At 43.1% G+C, this 17603-nt stretch overlaps 2 long non-coding RNA genes across 6 annotated transcripts in view; one reads left to right on the top strand and one right to left on the bottom strand.

Moving 5' to 3' along the window:
- The window catches only part of LOC147998747 (uncharacterized), a 75261-nt gene extending 67470 nt beyond the window's left edge, over positions 1-7791 (bottom strand). The window contains exon 1 of the long non-coding RNA XR_015645957.1: positions 7464-7791. This is a non-coding gene — a long non-coding RNA (uncharacterized LOC147998747). The remainder of the gene's footprint in view (positions 1-7463) is intronic.
- LOC102555236 (uncharacterized) overlaps positions 1-17603 on the top strand; it is a 141223-nt gene that overhangs the window by 15753 nt on the left and 107867 nt on the right. For 3 of the 5 annotated variants that reach the window (XR_015645954.1, XR_015645952.1, XR_015645953.1), the window contains one exon: positions 7626-7696. The exons of the other annotated variants lie outside the window; for them this stretch is intronic. This is a non-coding gene — a long non-coding RNA (uncharacterized LOC102555236). The remainder of the gene's footprint in view (positions 1-7625; positions 7697-17603) is intronic. 5 annotated transcript variants of the gene reach the window in all.

The raw sequence follows: 17603 nt of genomic DNA, 5'->3' as shown, positions 1-17603 counted from the left end.
TGGGAACTGATAAGGTGGGCACTGGATAAAATTTATTTAGAGGTTCCATAGCTGACAGGGGTTGATGAAAGTGGGGTATACATATTTCCCTTTCAACTTGCACATTATAATACAAGGTTCACATGTGGGTCTGTTGACAAATAGGTGAGAACAGTCTCACACGAGTGTTAGATGCGTATGGTCATGGAGCAGGTGTGTATCTTCTTCCCAGCATTCTTGGAGAATTGGAAGTGCAGAGTAGGGATGGTCTGGTGGTCACTCATGCAATGCATGCATTACTTTTGTACTGCTGTGATAAAGCACTATGACCAAGGCAGCCTATGGAAGGAAGAGTTTACTTGGGCTTCCAGTCCCAGTGGGGCGAGTCCATCACCATCATGGTGTGGAAATCATGGCAGCAGGCAGGCATGGTAAAAGGAATGTTAGCTGGAATAATGAGCTAAGAGCTCATCTCTTGAACCACAAGCAAGAAAACAGAGCAAACTGGGAATGGTAGATATTTTTTAAACCTTCAAAGCCCAGTCCCAGCGACATACTTCCTCAAGCAAGGATACACACACACACACGCACACACACACACACACACACACACACACACACACACACACACACACACCACAAACAACACACACCTCCTAAACCTCCACAAAGAGTTCCACTAACTAGGGACCGAGTATCAAATTGCCAAAGACTGTGAAAGACATCTCATTCAAATCACTGTATTCCACATGCTGCCCCTTATCCTCTTTTGTCGATATCATAATGTAAATGTAGTCAGGACAAATTCAAACATTCCCATGGTCTTTCAGTCTCAACACTGTTTAAAAGCCCACAGTCTGAAGTCTCTCAACTCTTAACTATAATCCCCTGTAAAATAAAGCAAATTATATTATCAATATTTAATGACATAGAATATATATTAACATTAAAAAAAAATGGAGGAATTCGAGCACAGTGGAGAAATAGTGAAGCAAAACAAAATGGAGATCCAGCAGGGCAAACAAGGAATGTTAGCACCATGTCTGGTACAAAGAGGTTTAGATGATTCTGCCTCTTTAGCTTTTCTTTCTGCAAGATATAACACCTTGCCTGTCTGTCTGTCTGTCTGTCTGTCTGTCTGTCTGTCTGTCTGTGTCTGTCTGTGTCTGTGTCTCTGTCTCTCTTTGTATGTCTCTGTCTCTGTCTCTCTGTCTCTGTCTGTCTGTCTGTCTGTCTCTCTCTCTCTCTTTCTCTCTCTCTCTCTCTCTCTCTCTCTCTCTCTCTCTCTCTCTCTCTCTCTTCCTGGCTCAGTTCCCTGTGTGAGGCTCCCTTTGGCACATATCTCATGACTCTGGCATTTTAATGATCTTGGGGTCTTCACACGGAGGCCTCTCAGGGACTCATACAGGAGCTCCCAGTCATATACCTGGCCTGGTGGCTCTCTGAAACCATAGAGGAAGATCCATCACACTTTTACTCATGTATCTTTCATGACTCTAAAGCCAGCACCACTTGGGCCACTGCCAAGCTTGGCTGCCAGCTTGGGATGGACTCTTTTTTTTTTTTTTCTTTTTTTCGGAGCTGGGGATTGAACCCAGGGCCTTGCGCTTGCTAGGCAAGCGCTCTACCACTGAGCTAAATCCCCAACCCCTGGGATGGACTCTTGTCCCCTTGAATCAGATTTGCAGCTGCTACCGCTCGTTGATCCTTTCTGGGAGCAGAAACGTCTTTGGGCCTTTTCATTTCACAAGTTAGAAGATCAGCTGACTGGGTCTTGCCTTGAGAGCACCCTCCCCATTTACTCCAATGCAGAGCAGGCCTCTCTCTAATCTCCTTGTGTTTCTCAGCACAAACATGGCTGCTACAGTAGGTTTCTTGGTACACTCTGTCTCTTCTAACTGTACATATTTTATTTCTTTTTGTGTCACTTGCCCTTTACCATTGTAGACCTGTATAATAGTGGTTCCTGATAACTAGCAAGAGGGGCGGGGCAGTCTACCAGGCACAAAACTAGCTCTTGCTAGACCCAGAATCTGCTAGCACCTTGATCTTACAGTTCCCAACATTCAAATTTGGAGCACTGAACTTGTATTGTTATAGAATTGCAATGAACTCAGACAATTGATCTATATGTCCTGTACTCTGTGGGATGGTGCAGCACCACATAGATGTTCACTTCCTCATTGTTGTCTTCCTTTTCAAAATATAAATAATATAAAAAATAAAATATATGAAAGTATAAACTATGTAGACTATGGAAAATATATCTGTGAGATGGTCCAGAATCACATAGATGTCCCCTATTCATTGCTGTTTTCCTACTCAAAATATAAATAATATGTAAAATATAAAAAATGTAAAATATTAAAAATAGATCTGACAATCATTTGATATTTAACAATTATGTGATGGATTAATTAGCATTGTTGAGCAGGCAAATTAGAGCTTAAGAATTGTGTGTGTGTGTGTGTATTCCTGTCCATGTATGCATGTGTATATGCACGTGTGTATGCACGTGTGTGTATTTGCACATGTATTTGGAGGCCAGAGGCCAATGTCTGGTGCCTTTCTTAATCACTCTCTTCCTTATTTTTAAGGTAAGGTCTTTCACTGAACCTGGGACTCCCTCATTGGCTGCAGCCAATGAGCTCCAGGCTTCTGCCCATCTCTGCCCTCCAGGGCTTGTGCTATAGACTTGTGTTACACTATTGCCTAGATTTTACAAGGGTTCTGAGAATCTGAACTCAGGTCCTCATGCTTACAATGTAAGCATTTACTATCTGAGCCATCTCCCCACCCCAGGATTTATTTTTATGCCAAGTTTATATGGCTCATAGAAAGTTTAACACGAGGTTTATAGCATATTTATATAAGGTTTATAAGAAGCATATAATTTACAAGTATAATAATTTTAACATTTCCAGTGAAGAAGAGCATCAAGTTCAACATTTTCCCTTAAAAGTAGGGAAACAAAAGCCCTGATCCGTTACCACCTTTCCCTCACCTCACAGTAAAGGTATCCGTTTAGCTTTTGAACAGGTCCACTTATGTATGAACTATGTCTATAAAACATGTGAGCAATATTTATGTTCAAGTAAAGAATCAATATCTCCCTTTTTTCCTTAATGGAACAGTTAGCGCCACATACACGCACACATTGAAAAGCGATAGGAAATCAGAAAGTGTTCCTGAGTCAGCATGCGACACCCAGAAAAGTACTCATAGTGACTGCCATATGCATGGTAGTCCACAGCTGACACTGAAGAGTCACAAGAAGACGCAGTGGGGAGACATGCGTGACTTTGCAGTAAGAAAGGACCTGAATAGACATTTGTCCTTTCCTTACTGATGTACACACCTTAAATCCTGCGTATTCCAAAGCAATCGCCACTTCTGATGTCAAACGTGGCATAGACCACAAGCTTTCGTGACCTGGGTTCATACTGTTTTGTTCTGAGGGCATCCAAGCAACAGTAATACAAATCTTCCTTGGAACCAGGTGGACAGGCTATGTAGTGTGAGCTTCAGGAACTCATATAACGTGTGTGTGTGTGTGTGTGTGTGTGTGTGTGTGTGTGTGTGTGTATGTGTGTGTGTGTGTAAGAGAGAAGGGGCATATCCTAATACCAAGGACCTAGGGCAGGGTGCTTCCTATCTTGTTTTATTAACAACACTAAATTGAAGCAAATTCAGACAAAGGGACATTAGGCCCCCATCACAGTGGCCTGTTATCTACTTTATGAGGTAATAGTCCACTGAGGTCCCCAATATTAGTTTCTTATATTCTTATAGCACTGCCTGTGGGATTAGCAAGGGTATAAAGGTCTGAGAGAAAGGCCAACAAACTGCAAATTTTCAGTCCTGGATTGTTTTCTTAAATCTACTAATTACCTACTGGGTAACTGTGGGAAAACACAACCTGTTAATGGTTAGCCATTTCAGTTTCTCTGCCCATAAAATAAGCCATAAATTATCCACACACTTGCAAAGGCTCTGGAGGAGTAAATGCTCAGATGAAAGCTATGGTAACGCTGTAACATGGGCTCTCACAGTCGGAAAGTGGCTTTGACCTTTAGGTAAAGCTAAAATGAAGTCAGAAAACGAGACTCCAGTGAAACTGATTTTTGAGGTAGTAGTGCATTTCGTTTGAGCTGATCAAAAGGACACACACACATACACACACATACACACACATACACACACATGCACACACACGTACACAGATACACACACATACACACATACACACACATACACACACATACACACATACACACATGCACACAGACATGTACACAGATACACACATACACACATATATACACACATACACACACATACACACATATACACACACATACACACATACGCACACACATACACACACATACACACATACACATACATGCACACACACGTACACAGATACACACACATACACACACATGCACACACATACACACACATACACATATACACACATATACGCACACACATACACACATACACACACATGCACACACATGCACACACACGTACACAGATACACACACATACACACACATGCACACACATACACACACATACACACATACACACATGCACACACATACACACATACACACATATACACACACACACATACACACACACACACACACACACACACACACACATACACACACAATTTATACTGTTTTCTCCAGGGAATGAATCATGTGTAACAAATCCATGACTTAAAAGATTTCTTTGTGAAAGCAAGATCACCACATCTTCCGCTGGTTTATATCTCATCTGTGATTGGCATGGTCCCTATCCTCTTGGGCGATGGCATGGCCTCTTCTCCTTGACTGCTAAAAAACCTGACACAGTTTTATATCTCCCAAGGGACAAGTTTAATCCATTTGAGTCTTTCATCCTCTAAGAACCTCTGATAATTTGTTTTAAGGGTGTATTGAGACCGTGAGACTCTGAGATACATTTGATTGAAAGAAGATCGTTTTACTTGGGTGTGGTGGCTCATGCCTGTAAATCCCAGTACTTAGGAAGCAGAGGCAGGAAGATGACTGTAAGTTCTAGACCAGCCTGAAGTATAGAAACAAAACAAAAAAAAACCCAGATATTGCCTCTCTATATTTTCAGGGTTTACTGAAAGCCTTGTTGGGGCTGCGGTGAGGATGAACATGTGAGTGTAGATACCACCACAGGCCAGCAGCTCTGGGTCTCCATGAGCTGGAGTTACATGCAGTCGTGGGCCATCCAGCACGAGTCCTTGGAACCGACCTTGGTGTCTCTGCAAGAGCAGTACATGCTCATAATAGCCAAGCCGTCTCTGCAGTCCCAGAGCTGTTTTCTTGACTTTGAATTCAAAGCAGCTTTGGAGTTCATGAAGGAGTCCCCCAGAGAGAGCCCACAGGTCATAACACTGTCTCCAAGGGCAGTGGGTCCGGCTGCGAGGCTGGAACTTGTGCTTCATAAGGCTTGTTTACCTCTGCGTCTGGCATGGAAACAAGCAAGGCCGCACGGGTCTGGGAGGACTTGTGTATCTGGAACTGTGAAATCATGTGAAAAAGCCATGGGCTTTGGTGCCGTCTCGCTTCCTGAGGTTCTAGGTTGAAAGCGAGTCACAAGAAATAGGAGAGTAGTAGAGCTGCCTGGGGGTGAACAGTTCCTTTACTCATGGTGAGGAGGTTCTTCCTCTCAAGAACCATGAGGCACTGGGTGTGCATTCCATCCTGGAGCCAAATATTTCCCATTCAGTGCTCTTTCCTCGGAACCTGTCTCTCTACCTTGGCCTTGACCAGTGCTCAAAAACGTGTTTGTTGAAGAAAGAAATACCATAAAGCAATCACTCACTTTCTTACCCTCCCCTTTGTTGTCTAATAATTTAAAAAAAAAATCAATATGACACTTGCAAGAGCTTCAGAAAAAATGTCCCCACCCTAGAGTTCCCCACAATCCAAATGGACAAACATTTCATTTAATTTTTAAATATCAGAAGAATGGGGTGACCACAGTTTATATTTTCCCCTCTACTGTCCTGGGGGGGGGGGCTGCATTACTCATTTAAATACAATTTGCTTTATGTTTGGGTCAGTGGCTTAAGTCAGGAGGTTCTTACAGTAACTTGGTACTGTTGAAATCCGAAAACCCAGGCAGGCAGCAGCAGCCGGGGATCCGTGCATACGGCTGAGCTAGTGAAGTACCAGGCAACCCCCAAATTTTGGATGCAGATTCTCTGCCTAACATGGAAACAGTTGGCAAACGCCCGAGAAAGCCAGAAGGCCAGTCCTGGTGGTGAGGGAGACTGTGAACCAGAACACAATGCAGGATGGATGCATTGGTATTTGAAAACCACACAATATTTTACAACATTCCTGCCTATTAACTGCTGGGAAGGGCACTACCTTATTGCCTTTTGCATAATGGAACCAATCTTTCCCCTCAGAGGCCCTGTGTTGCTTTGATCTAGTTCAAAGGACAGGGGAATGGTGACTAAGGACCTTGGGAAACCAGACTGAGGAACCTTACAGACAAACTCAAGGCTTTTTTTTTTTGGAGGGGGGGTGGGTGATGTTTGTTTTGTTTTGTTTTTTAACTGACGCATCATTTTGATAAACAATCCCTATAGTCTGCGCACTTATCAGATTCCTCAGCCAAATATTTGCTATTTATAAAACAATCAAGGAAACAGACTTGTGTTTATTATTCCTAAATCAGCAGCAGTTTGATGAATTAAAAACAGTCTTACTTTTTCCTCTCTCTTTTCCTCCACTAGCCTCTTGTAAAAGTGCCAAGATTATACACCCAACTCTCTCTCTTTAAACAGTAAAAGCAAAAAAAAAAAAAAAAAAAGAGTGACCTCCACGACCTGTGCGTTGCCTCTGCAAAGGGTACAGCTCGGGCCAACAGCCAAGCCCCACAAGCACTAGAGGTCGATGTTTGGAACTGATTGGGTAGGAAAGGGATGCGGTACATGTCTGTTTCCGGTTCACAGAGGCCTCCGCGTCACTACATAGTTTGGATGTCTGACTAGCTTCCTGACTTTGAGAGTCTCTTTCTTTAAACATGAGGAGACCAACTCTGGAGAGGAAAGAGAAGACAACACGCAAGGGTCTGGTTCTCCTGGCCAGCCACTCGGAGGATGGCTCCTCTGGGCGAGACTTAAACAGAGTGATGCGGGAGGGGGACCGAGTGCCCACGGGCGCGCTTAGAACCTCTTAGTAAGGAAGGCCACAGCTAGGCAACATACGCTTTAGGAAGCTCCACCTTCATGACTCTGTGCTTCAAATTTAGAAAACCCTTCTAAGGCTAGGTCATCTCTACCCTGTACCAAGATGGATGCATTCTCGTAGATCACACACGTGAGACAAAGGTAAATACAACTAAACCCCTTCCTAAAATAGACAAACTGGCCAGATCATCAGGAGAAGGGAGCTAAGGAATTGCAGTGGGAAAATAACCTTAGAAGACTTCAGGCTTACCCAGAGCTGCCACAAAGCTCAGCGTTTGTGCGCTTATGTCCTCTGAAGGCCTCCCTTTGTTGAGTGCTCCTGCCCTGCTCCTTCCTTTCATGGATACGTTAATAAGTGGGACGGTAAGCTCTTTCTGCTGTTACAGCTCTTGTTCTGTTTCTCTGTCTTTAGAACGTGCTACGCTGCCTTGAAAACAGCTTCCTGCTCTGCCCAGGTGACCCTACAGTTGCCACCTTCTTATGGTAGGAAAGCTCTCTTTTGGTTTGGCTAAGATAGGATAATACATCAAGCAGTCCATAGGAAACGGTCGGAGGTACAGCCATGAATGCGCGCGTGTGCGCGCATGCGTAGATGTGACTTCCTGAAAACAATGTGCTGTAGATATTTACGTGTAAGAACACATGATGACCGAAGCTCAAATTCACTGCTACAAAAATTCATGTTCCTAAGAAAAACCAGCAAATGATTGCACAATTCGAAGACAGGGCCTAGAGGAAGGAACGCTTTCTACCCGCAAAATACAATACAAGCAGCCAGGATGGGACAGTGGCCACAAGGAGGTTTTGAACACCAGTGAAACTCAAAACCAGATTTAAGGGAAGACTGAGAGGGGACATGTTGTTTTCTCTTAAAGCACAATGACATAACCAGGGAAGCTACCTGAGGCTAGCTCAAATTGTATTCGGGGATTTTTGCCTGGAACTGCATGGCTTTATTTTCTGCAATGGCACGTGTTTCCTAGGATGGCATCAGCAAACCCATGTATGTATTTCTCTGATTTGCTGTGCCTTTCTTTCCCATATGTGCGAAAATCAACACGTAGCCATTGGTGACGGGCATCCTCAGACTTGTTTTAAATTGAAAAGTCACAGTACTTAGCTTAGTTCTACTTCTGTACATTTTAGGACAGCATGAGATTACTCCCCTCTGCCATCACGATACCAAATATAATTCATATAGAGATCTATAGTTAGGTATCTAATTTACCCCCAAATCAAATCGCTTCTTTGCTGAGTACTTTGGCTAGGCACCTGTGTGACTCTGATGGAGAATCAGGGAGGACCTGTCCTCGTCCTACAGTGTGGAATACAAATCCGCAGTGATGACCAACTTGCCTTTTAGTCTGTGGTTAGTTGATGGATGGAGGAATGTGAAACACTGAAAACCAGCAAGAGATTCAGGCAAGAGGAATCTGCACTTGGCTTCGACTTCTGGTGACTTCCAGATCTCGCCAGTGCTTATAACCCTTTTCCACCAAAGCTCAAGAAGAACCTTGGTTAGGAGCTGGGAGAAGGATTTGGGCAAACATTCTAGATAGATTAATGTCAAAGTCTAGAGAGGACAATCTCCACCGTGGGCAGGCATAACATAAACCCATGGAATGGAAGGCTCTGAGGTAAAATCTCTCTCTCTCTCTCTCTCTCTCTCTCTCTCTCTCTCTCTCTCTCTCTAATATGGAATAGGGTTTATTTGGGGCATGGGGTGGAGAGTTCAAAGGGTACTAGAGGCAGAGAAAGGCAGAGAGAGAGAAAGTAGAGGAGTAGATGAGTAGAGGCTGGCCATGAGCACGTAGAGAGAGCGGGTGGGGGGAGAGGATGGAGAGAGAGAGAGAGAGAGAGAGAGAGAGAGAGAGAGAGAGAGAGGAGAGAGAGGTAGGCAAGAGCCAAGAGTCAGAGCAAGAGAGAACAAGAGGCATCTCTCTGCTTTTTTTGTCCTTGACAAAGGGTTTTTCTGTCTTAATGCTTGAAGTTCCTTATCAGTGTAGACAAATGGCCTGTATAGCACGTACACACCCTACTGGCACTCGGATTAAAATCCATATACAATTAGATTAGCCAAAGTACGCACCGTGGCAGCATCATGTCAAAGAACTAAAGTATAAATAGTAATAGCCCTAAATCAAACTTGAGGAATTAAACCCAGTAGTGCAACTTGCATGAAGACTAAACATTTACATGTCTTTAATCTAAGACTTCAACACCGCTCCTCTCTGCAGCTTACTTAAGCATTCATTTCACAGTTGTAATAGTTTAAGTGAATCGTCCCGTTGACTCAATCTATACGAAACCGATCCTGGTCATTTCGGCTTGACACGATTCAGCGATTTTTGAAATCCATATTCTAGTCACTCAAGCAAATGAGCAGTGTCATTTGGGTTATTTGATGTGATCTTTTTTTAAGTGGGCCCTTTGAGAAACTGCTTCTGGGTATCAGTGGTAAAATGAAAACACTGGCTAACAGAAGAAAAGCAGGAAAATTAATTTCAGGGCACTTAAACCCTCTCTGGCTTCCTGGGCTCACAGGGCTTCAGAAGTTCAGAGCTGCTCTCTGATGTCAGTGTTCTCTGAAAGCAGACCCTTTCAAATCCAGATGGCGGACATCTTTGAGTCCTATGCTGCTTGCATTTTTTTTCAGTGCCTCAGAAAGTGGAATTCCCCCCCACCCCCTTTTAATCCTCAAAAACTGAACTCAAATTGTTCTACCCACCTGCAGCTCCCTCGGAGGAGCATAACCTCTTGATTCAATTCACAATTTCCTTACATCCCAGAGACTCCAATTCTCCTACTCGAGCCCAAACCGTTGTTGAGTCACACGCAGGAGTCGTCCTCCATCCTCCGGGCTGAGATTCAGGGTCTGTCGTGAAGATGTTAAGCAAATGCAAGTGCAAGGGAAGCAAAGCTCTTACTTCCCCAGTTCTCACTGAGGCTCCATCTTCGTTGGTGCGATGAGTCCGTTCAAGGAAGAGAGCGAGTGTGAGCCCTGACGGACTGTGCCTCTGACAGAGGTCTTTGAACCACACACTGCTTACAAGACGCCCGTTGAGAGGAACACCAACAGAAAAGCCTGATGTTCAAATCCTTTCACCCAAGCCAAGGTAGTGGCCCGATCTCAAGAAACTAAAGTCTTGACCAGTGACATGCGCCTTCGTAACAGAAACAGCGTGTGATGACAAGACGAGAAATGTGAGAGATGCGAAGCCCCAGCCTGTTGGTACTGCCTTCTACCATTCAGAACTATGGAAAAGGAATTACCCTTGTCTAAGACATGCAGTCTCTGCTACTTCATTACTGCAGGCCAAGCAAACTAACAGGCTGTCTTAGCCTCCTTTCTGTTCCTGAGGAGAAAATCATGATCAAAAGCAACCCGGAGAGGGAAAGGTTTATTTGGCGTATGTGTCTCAACCACAGTTTACCATCGAGAGAAGCCAAGGCAGGAGGAAGTCATGCAGATTATGAACCTAGGGGCAGGAACTGAAGCAGAAACTGTGGAGGAATCCTGCTTCCTGCCCTGCTCCCCATGGCTGGGGCAGTCTGAGTTCTTAGACCACCCAGGACCAGTCGTCCAGGAGTGGCACCACCCACAGTGTGGTGTACCATCCCACATCAATCATTCATTAAGAAAATGCACCTACTGTCTTACCTACGACCGGTCTGATGGAAACACTTTCTTAATTGAGTCTCCCTCTTCCCAGATAACTGTAGCTTATGCCAAGCTGAGAAGACAAAAACAAAAACGAAAACAACAAACCCCAAAGAACAACAACAACAGAACAAATCAGTACATGCACTATCTTACAAGTTATTATACAGCCCATAACTTTACATTTCAGATGCTCTGAAGATGAATTATCCTCCTCCCCTCTCTATTCATAACACACTGTCTTGGAGATGTCAATAAGTTTATTGACCCAGATTGCCTTCTCCCTTATCTTCCTCTATGTATCCTCCTGATACTAAATGCTTTGGACATTAGTCTCTGTCTCACCCCAAGTCTTTAAAAACATTAAGTTTATCTCCAAGCTTCTGAGACATCAGACGGGACATCAGCCAGGTCAGGGATACCCTCTGATATACACACAGAAGCTGGACCCCAGAACTGATATATTTACACAGAGGACCCAGCCAACAAACACCGCCAGCAAAGCATGATGTTCATGGCCTTTTCCGCTATGCAAGCTAGTGGCATGAGCTCAGGGAATCCGGAGCTGCCCCTCAGCACATTTCTTTGGATTGCCAGGTATTAGGTGATCATAACGAGAGATGAGGGAGCTCATTTATTGATCAAGTGAATGTCCAAAAGTGTGGGAGGCCAGCTCTGTGGAGGGTTGAAGGTGGGTGCACATCATTATGTAATTACCATTATAAAACTTACTTGTGCCCAGAGTTTTCTTTCCTTGCTTGTTTTTAAAGAGTCACAGGATACACATATATAGTAACTCAGAAAGATCATGTGTGAACAAGGCATGATTATACCTCAAAACATTTTCTTTCAACGTCACCCACACAGCTCAATCCCCTGGGCCCCAGAAAATTCTGAGCAAGGAAGAGTTCTAGACTGAGTATTAATACATCTATAAAAGCTATATTTGACTTTATGTGTCTTACCCTCCACTCAACTTGGCCATTCTTGCTTAAGAAATGCTATGTTGAAACGGATTGCCATTTTATGTGAATAAAACGATGGACTTGCCTAATGCAAAGATACCAGAGACAATCTGAGTACAGACCCATTTCCTCCTGTGTGCATAAAAAATCCAGCTTACAGAGTAATTAAGCAATTACTGATTCTTTCTACAATCATTTCAAAGAATGAGGTTCCTTAGTGTCTTGCTACACTGGAGGACTTTAAACAACTTTACTCTCCTCCTACAGAAATATCTTAAGGTGCATTGCACACTTAAAAGAAGCCATGCAAGTGAGAGTTTAAGGACAAGAGTCTCCTCTTCAACTTGAGATAATTTACTTCCAAAAGCTCCCAGGAATTCATATTAACTGTTTATTGTATAGAAGACACTGTGTGAATGCCCCAAGGGTCATAAAGGACAAAAATCTTTGAAATACCTCCACCTATGAGGAGTCTATAATAAAGACAAAGATCAAAAAAAAAAAAAAGCAAAAAACCGAATCGTGATTGGTACGGGTCAGCTGTAGTTTGAACCCCTCATCCCCAGAAGTTCATGTCCTGGGAATTTGATCTCAAGTGTGGTGCTGTGACAAGGACTTGAACATATGCAACACACTGGGTAAGAGGTCATTAAAGATGCTTCTCTTAGGTGGGACAAGTACAGTTGGCATGAGTTTCAGTTAGTTCCTACGAGAGTAGATAGTACAAAGAACAAGACTAAGTCCATCTCAGGCTCTGGCTTCTGGTCAAGGTATGTGACCTACACCCGTGCTCCCACCATTGTGATGCCACCTGCCACATGTTTTTCACCAGACTAAGGTAGAAACCAGTGCCATGGTTTTGTCCCTCCAAAACTCTGAGCCAAATAGGTCTTTTTCCCCCCCACAAACCTCCCAGCCTCTAGCATTTTTGTTTGAACAATGGAAAATGGGTCAACGAAATGAGAAAGCTTTTACTTAATCTGAATTGAAGTGGCTTATTAACATGTCTGAATAAAAAGAGATGGTTACTCTCATAGATGATCCATGGTTAATTCTCAAGCAAATTCTGAAAGCAGAAAGTCACTAGACCTTAAACAGGGCAAGCTTGGGGAGGCATCTTTAGGGACTGGTGGAATATGGGTAGGTAGATGTTGGGCAGGCTGAGCTGAGCTCCCACCGGTGACATAGAGCAAGTTCCTTTTGCTCTGCTTCTGTATGGTTCAAAAGAGAACAGCAAGTATATGCCCAGCCCTTTGTCATAAGTGAATAAGTGAGACTTTCCCAGATATTAATATTTAGGATACTAGACATTATATTATGTGTTGATTTAAACTTTATTTTCTCCAGTCCAGAGTAAACTCCTAAACTAGGTGTGGTAGCTCATGACTCTAATCCCAGGCCTCCAGAGGCTGAGACAGGACGGTTGTCATAAATTTCATGACAGCTTGGGCTACATAGTGAGTTCTAGGCTAATCTGTATTACAGAGCAAGACTTGAAATAAAACACTCACCACTCCCTGGTAGCTCCTGGTCAGGTCTCTGCTTTCTGTGACCCTCCCACCCATCAGTATCCAAAATACAAACCATGAACAGATCTTGGAGAGGAAATAAATGTTTTTCTGTGTAGACCTTCTAACTCTCATGGTCAGAGGTTTAGACTGTTAATTCCACATCCTCCAACCCACCTCAATTCCCTATTTTTAAGCCTGGGAACAGTGAGTTAACCAAAGTTCAATGTTTTCCAAGCGAAGCATTAGAAACTGTCATGTTTTCCATGACACCAGGTCAAGCAGCAATGGGTTTCTGATGTGAAATCTCTTGGATTTACTCAAAAGTCCCTGTCACAGACAGGCTTACATTGATCTAATTTTCTGTTCCACTAAACTCTTGAATATTATGCTAGATTTGTTTTAAGAACAGGGAATCAGAGTTTACATCACGAGCCTTAAGAGGGGAGGATCAACAGTCAGCGTTTTATCATTCCATGTCGGTGTGGGACCAGCTAGAGAACCTCATTAAAATCTTATTTCCAGGAAATGAACTCATTTATAGCTCCCCACTTGGTAGTATGTTTGTTACTAGAGCAAGGGGGAGGTGAAGTGATTCACAAGATGCCAACCCTGGACTAATGAGTGTCCACCCTGCACACTGCTTCTACCTCATTGGATTCTTCACAAGTCACATAAAACTCTGATCTACACACCCTCTAAGTGCTCAGATAAAATCCCATCCCGTGACCTGCAAAACTCATTATTGCCTAAGAAAAGCCAGAATCGCTGGCTATTTTCCTTTCTTCTGACTTACAACGCACGTCATCAACCACGTAAAGGGGAAGAAGGATGCGCAGGCTGTTGCCTGGGGTTTCTCACCCCTTCGAAGATATTTTCACGGTGAGCTATCATCCAACCGGAAGATTTTGATGCGTCTGTGTGAGAGCTTCCGGAATAACAAATAAAAACTAACGATCTCAGGCACATCTTGTGGGGAAGCTAGTTAGAAAATTTGGGTGCTTGTTTGCTCATGTGAAAAACATTATGGAGTCTATTTAAGAGTTTCTGTGGCTTTATTATTTATGTCAACGAGGACATGATAGTTGACAATTTACTGATGTGTGGGCAGGCTAAAGGAAGAAGGGATTGATACTTAGGTTTCCTGAAACAGGCAACTTCAGGAAGCTGCTAGTAACACATGGGTGAGAAGGCAACGCTACCCACATCTGTGAAACATAGTTCTGCCAGAGACTCGCTGAGAAGGCAATGACCCAGGAAGAATATTGATCTGCTGGCGTTCATTGGCCAATCCCAACCAGAGGGCAAGGACAAAGATCTCAGTAATGAAGGCACAGGAGTTAGCTTGTTAGAAAGCAGAGCAAGGAAAAGTAGGGCAGACTGTAAATACCTTTGGTTTTACACACACACACACACACACACACACACACACAGAAGAGTATATATAAATATATATGAGTATATATATGACTACATACATACAGTAGTTTTATTCATTTTTGTAGTATTTATGGTAAATGTATTGTTTTTACATGTCTTTAGCCTCTCTCATTAAAAAACAAAATGTATTTATTTGTGTATATGTGTGTGCCCAGAATTCGGTTCTCTCCTTTCACCATTTGGCTTCCAGGCCTTGAACTTAGGACATGAGGCTTGGTGGCAAGCTTCTCTATACACCGAGCCCTCTAGCCAGCCCTATCCCCTCTGTCTCACCTCACATGTTTTACAAGTCTAGGAACTGTTCTTATATTCTTGGACCTGAGCAGAGTTTCTCTTTGAGGAATGAACATTCTTCTCTATTTTGGTGGATCGTTGTATCATGAACCAGTTATATTTTAGAAGCACATGACTTAAGGCCTTCCTTTGCGCTTTTGAATCTTTCGATATATAATCTCTTATCCTGACATAGTCTCATTCTTTCAAGGACATGAAAACCTCTTATTTTCATTATCTCATAGATCTTCTGTATATCTCTGGTGTGCCTAGTACAGCGGCATACGCAAATAGACGCTTAATAAATGCTGGTGGGATGAGCTTCTCGTGCAGATATGGGAGAGTTTAGCAACTTAGCCAATATCTCATGATGTGCCAATAAGAATAAACATCGAGCCATAAGATCTACCCCGAATATGCTGTGCAAACAGAGATTTTGCTAAGCAGGGCAAGAATTTGAACAAGGGTTTCTTTTTCTTTCCCCTGCACTTTGACCCAATCTTAAGAATAGACAAGACAGTAGTCAGTGTTTCAATTTATTGGCTAGATTGCCAGAAATATGAACGCCTCACCATTCCTTTCTAATCATCATACCTGTAATGTTATAAGCAAGAACAAAAGTTGAGTTGAACGGAACAGATGAAAGAAATTATCATGGCGTCTCATTTCAAATGTGAAGAGAAAATAAAGATCAAACCTAAGAACTGTCTGTTGCTTTGGGCCTTGCTTATGTATGAGAGCAAAAGAAGTGGATGAAATGCTTGAGACCTTGAGAACCCCACAGATATTATGGACCTATCTCCAAAAATATGCCCCGACCCAGGGCTGTTCTTGGATGCCCCATGAGTGATGTACGAAGTGGAGAGGCCAACAGCCTAGATTCGCTGAACACCAAATACTCAATGTAGAGTGACACTAAACCAATGGATTGAGCATCCCCAAGGGCAGGCTATTGAACAACATGAAAGCAGGTGGGCAAGTCTTTTCTGTCATCTTGGATGTGTACGTGATCCCTTCCTTTGCTGAACATACACGGCCCAGTTCCTTTGTGCATGGCTCTTCTGTCCGTACGGGGATGCACACATTAGGAAACCCAGCATAGGGCTTTGTTCTACCACCAACCACATTAGTTGGAAATCTGTGATAAGCAGTTTCTAAATAGTTTATGTTTCCAGTTGAGCAGTCGCCTTCCTCTTTTACTTTGTTCCCATTATGACGGTGAAACCCGAGAGTATGGAAAAATCTTCTTATCCCACGATGTCGCCTTCTCCTATCATGGTCCCGGTCCCTTGTCTGGGTTCTTCTCTATCACTTCTCTTGGAGCCCGTTATTAACAGGGTTCTTAATTGGCTCTCCCTAAGCTATGCACATGTCTACCTCAACCCTCCCCATACTGCAGCTATTGCGATTGCTCCAAACCACAAGCAGTGTGTCAGCTTCTTGCTAAATACTTGTGCAGTTTCCCATTGCCTCCATTCAGACATTCTGCTGCCTTCTTCAGATTTTGCTCTCGAGCTTGGGTTTCACTTTGTAGCCCAGGGAATCCTTGAACTCTAGTTCTGCCTCAGTCACCTAAGGATTAAGGAGACAGGCCTGTACTATTATTTACATTTTAAATCACAGCTTCAATCGTCTCTTCATCTATCTTCTCACCAGTTTCTCTCTCCCACATTCTCACCTTAAAATCAAAGCGTGACTCAAGGCCCATCCATTCTGTTGAGGGCTGCTTCCTCAGCTTCATCTCTAACACTCTTCTGTACTATCCATAGCTAGGAACACATTTACCTGCTAATGATTAGCCTTTAAATGTTGGCTAAAATTATATATCTCTTAACACTATCGATGAAACTATCCTTCCCATCTCACCTCAATACCATGCATATATCTAAGTTATTTCAAAGACCCTGTGGTATGCACTCTGTTTATATATCTGTCTCTTCAATGGGGTATAGAGTAAGAATCTTTGAACTATTAGAATCGTGTTTTCTTTTATCAACATAAGTACTTTCTTACATCTGGGGAAGGTTTCAGGCTCCAGAGACCTCACACTCTTCCGAATGTATCACCCAAGTTACAAAATCCTCTGTAGGGGACTGATAGATTTTTAGTCTACCCAAGGCCCATGCTTCCTACTTCTGGAACATTCTCTGCTCACCTGGACATCAAGAACTCCTTTTTCAAATGGTCTGACTCTCATTTTCCAGTGTCTTCCTTCCCAATCATCTAACACTCTTCGGTTGTTTGCAGATATAGTTGAGGTTGTATGCATGACTCTGATTGAGCCTGACTGTACAAGTGTACCCACAAAGTCACTAGGTTTGTAGGTCATAATCAGGACTTGGCTCATTTCCAGCCTGGGTCATCCTGTAGTGGTAGAGTTCTATAACAGAACCTGGCTTTTCACAAAGCTAGGAAGGTATGTTTATAATTGTGAGATGAGGGGACCTACTTTGTAATCCTTAACTCTGAAATATTTAGGTACATATCTTATTAACTTACATGTGGGCCTCTATAAATGCTAGGGGCGTGTGCTGTTTAACATA

The sequence above is a fragment of the Rattus norvegicus genome, chromosome 20 (genome assembly GCF_021556685.1).
Source record: "Rattus norvegicus strain SHRSP/BbbUtx chromosome 20, alternate assembly SHRSP_T2T, whole genome shotgun sequence".
NCBI lineage: Eukaryota > Metazoa > Chordata > Mammalia > Rodentia > Muridae > Rattus > Rattus norvegicus.
This window is presented reverse-complemented; position numbering and strand designations above follow the sequence as displayed.